Source organism: Empidonax traillii, unplaced genomic scaffold, assembly GCF_003031625.1.
Source record: "Empidonax traillii isolate 1590-97213 ecotype Southwest subspecies unplaced genomic scaffold, ASM303162v1 scaffold342:size1861417, whole genome shotgun sequence".
Lineage (NCBI taxonomy): Eukaryota > Metazoa > Chordata > Aves > Passeriformes > Tyrannidae > Empidonax > Empidonax traillii.
In genome coordinates this window covers 96826-100775 of record NW_020955535.1, presented here as the reverse complement: position 1 = coordinate 100775, position 3950 = coordinate 96826, and positions in this window count along the sequence as shown.

The following is a 3950-nucleotide window of genomic DNA, read 5'->3' as shown; positions in this document are numbered from 1 at the left end:
TTTATGTGCAGAGCTCAACACAGCTGGAATTTTGTGCATTATTGTCTTGTAGATGGCAAAATCTTGCTTTCTGGACAAAAGCAAGTGTCAGACGCTAATCTGCAGCTTTTATTCCCTGTGCTGTGCTCTCCATGCCTCTGTGTGTGTGTGTAGGATGTTGGAGCTGCTCTCTGTTCTGAATTTGGGCACTGTTGCCCCAGCACGTTAGGCTGGGGCCTCTGGCTTTATGAGTAGCAGGTCCTTCTGGACATCATGATGTTTTTAGATTTCTGAACCTGACTCCTTATGCTAAGAAGATAGACCAAAGTTGTCTTTAGACTCCTCTGGCAGTATAGAGAGTCTTTATTTAGTGGAGTTTTCATCTACTTGAAATCATGGTTCCCTGAAATGTCTACTTGGCAGACTCCTTCTTCATCTACACATTTTAAGAAATGAAAATAGAAACTTAAAATAATGAATTAAGGAGAAACTTCACTGATAACTTATCTATTAGGCTAAAAAAAGAGAAGGTAGAGATATCTGAGCATTGACTGCATTGAGCATCAGCTTATACTTCCTGCTCCAGTGGAGGGAAGGGCAGATGACCTTGCGGGACTTTCATGTTCTGTAGTGGAGTGAGTCAGTCTGCTCCCACTGATTAATATAAAGGAAGAAATGACAACAAAATTTGTTTCTAATTACTGAATAGCAAGCTAGAGGAAGGAAGGGAGGTAGGTGAGATGTAATTTTGACAAACAAAGAAGTCTAAACAGAAGTTTCATGTTTCATTTGAAGATGGTATGTTCTGGCTTTGGGGCTCAAGTGGCTCTCCTGCTGCTTGTTGGTTTAGAGTCTGCAGCAAACCACAGTGTGACTCTGCAATGTTTAAAGAACAATAATCATGTAGACTTGGAAATCAATAACTAGGATGGAGTAATTCCAGACTCAATAACCCTAAATATCAGAAATCTTATAAAAGGGATTGTTTTGCCATGAGTTGAAAGATTTTTCTTATTACCCTTGTAGTTTTATTAATCTCAATAAAACTTTCTCTTTTTTTTTTTTTTTTTTTTTTTTTTTTTTTTTTTTTTTTTTTTTTTTTTTTTTTTTTTTTTTTTTTTTTTTTCCACCCAGGCTAGTGGTGTTTAATAATTCCTGTTTGTCATGTTCTTGGTTTTTTAAATATGTTAATCACAGCAGAGCAGATGTACAGTAAAATGGGACTAAGCCTGATTGGTCACCATGAAACTGCTTGTGGGAAGGATACTTTGACATAGATTTAAATGTGGAGGCACAGTAAACTTGTGGGAGCAGACTGAGTTTTCAATGCACTTTGAAAACTATTAAATAACATGTGTTATGTATAGATTTACATCACTGATTTTGTGCTGTTACATGTGATCATAATAACATAATAAAAGACCCCTGACAGAGTCAAAATTAGGCTTCAGAGTGGATTTATGTGATTTAAAAGAACATATGGGGGGAAAAGATGTGTTAATGTGCTCTGCATTATTTCTCACAGTGTGAGCCCTGTGAACTTCCCGAGGTCTTTGTTAACTTATTGATGCATGGCAATACAACAACAACGTGCACTTGCAGCTCATAATGCCAGTTGGAGCTTGGGCTGCATAAAAGGAAGTGTGACCAGCAGGTTGTGGGAAGTGACTCTTCCCCTCTTCTCCACTCTGGTGAGACCCCACCTGCAGTACTGTGTCCAGCTCTGGGAATGTTGACCTATTAGAGTGAGTCCAGAGGAGACCACAAAGATGATCAGAGGGCTGGAGCACCTCTTCTGCAAAGACAGGCTGAGAGAGCAGGGGTTACTCAGGCTGGAGAAGGGAAGGTTCCAGGGAGACCTTCTTCCAACCTTCCAATGCTTAAAAAGGGCTTACAAGAGAGCTGGAGAGACTTTTGACAAGGGTATGCAGTGATAGGGCAAGGGGGAATGGTTTTAACTGGAAGGGGGTAGATTTAGATTAGTTATTAAGAAGAAATTCTTTCCTATGAAGATGATAAAGTACTGGCACAAGCTGCCCAGAGATGTGGATGCTGAACCCCTGGAAGTTCAAGGTCAGGTTGGAGGAGACTTTGAGCAACCTGGTCTAGTGGAAGGTGTCCCTGTCCATGGCAGGGTGGTTGGAACTAGATGATCTTTCATCATTATGGTCCCTTTCAACCTAATACTATGGTTCTATAAATTAAATCAGGGTCCTCACAATAAGATATTCTGCCTTGGTTTGTTGATTAATTGGTCTTTACAGCCAAGAGCTTACTGCTTCAATAGAGCAGATAAGCAGCTGGAAGTTGTGTGAAATGAGTTTAGATAAACAGCTGGGTATTTGTAGCAGAAGATATACAATTACCTTTTTCTCAAGGTCTCAGAGGATGTTTGCGGAAACCAGAAGGGGCTACTTGGGAAAAGAGATCCAAATTAGATGGTAAAGAGGAGTTAAGCAACTGGGTTTCACAGGGTTTGATTGGCTCAGAGCTGTAATGAGTGGACAGAAGGGAGCTGTTTGGGAAAAGCAGAGCTGCCTTTAGCAAATGTCAATATCTGTGACAGAGAAAGCTTGAACAGATGGTTAAGCTTTCCCCAGCCCATTTTCAGAACTTTCAATGAGAAGCTGAAGGACCACGACTTCATGTTACACTCAAGATTCTCTGTGAAACTAAGGATTTTACTTTCCAGCCTTTCCAGAAATTTCAGCATCAGGTTGCTAATGTAAAATAAGCCCAAACAATGATAGGTCTCTCTCTGTACTCATAATGGAAACACTAAATGCGACAGAATTTGCAAATCACTGTCTCATCATGTACCCTGACCACAACAAAGACACCCAAGTCATCCACTCAAATGTTAAACAGGAAAATGCTGCATGCTGATCCTCAAATCCCAGTTATAGCTTTTAAATATGTTACTCTTCTCCTAGTGTAGCAGTTTTCAAAGCCAGAAGGAACTATAGTAACTATCCAGTATATATAAGCCATAGGACTTGATTTAACTGATTTCTTTTTCAAGCCTATTACCTCTCCTTGAGTAGCAACAGAGCTTTCAGGAAAACAACCAATATTGGTTTAAAGTTTTCCAATAATAGAAAATCTGTTGTACCTGTTGATGAATCGTTCTGATGGTTAATGACCTTGCCTGTTAAAAGTTCATGACTTTTTTCTGAGCTTGTTAGACTAGGTTAGGTCTTTCTGTGTGGTTGCCAGTCAGATAGAGGAATCTTTAATACAATTTTCAGTTCTGTATGTGATAATTGGTGGTCATCTTAAATTACACATGTGACCTTTCTATTATTTTGATACCCATCCTGAAGTGTAGAGACCAGAACTAGAAGGAGCAATCCTGCAGTTTTGACACCTTATCAAACTGAGAGGCCATGTAATTTCTGTTCATACATTCAGAAATCCTCAGATATATAAGTTTATGTATCTAGGAGTCATATTAGCCCTTCTAACCGTGTTACACTTGGAATTCATTATTTTTTCCAAAGTCACTAATTTCCAAGAGGAAAGAGGCTAATACCTTATTCTTTATTCCTTCGTGATCAACTTGACAGTTGATAAAAGCATACTTTTTTTTTTGTGTCTCAGTAACCTCTCTTTTCAGTATTTTCTGCTTAGAAACCCAACTAAATATACACTCTGTTTGCAACTACATGTCAAAAACTATCAGTCAACCAGTTGTTAAAAGTTCAACATCTACATATTCGTTTCATATCCTCCCAGTTCTTGTACAAGTTGTTTCTGGTGTAAAGTCAAATACTATAGTGATTTCTACTGTTTTGACATTATTTGCTTTTTCATCCAAGCCTGCAGTCTTAGGAAAAATGCACTATATATTCTTTTAGAAAGATCTGTTCTTACACTTAGAAAAAGGTTCACCCAGAGGGTGTTTGGGCACTAGAACAGACTCCCCAGGGCAGTGGTTGTGGCCTGAAGGCTGACAGAGCCCAGGAAGTGTT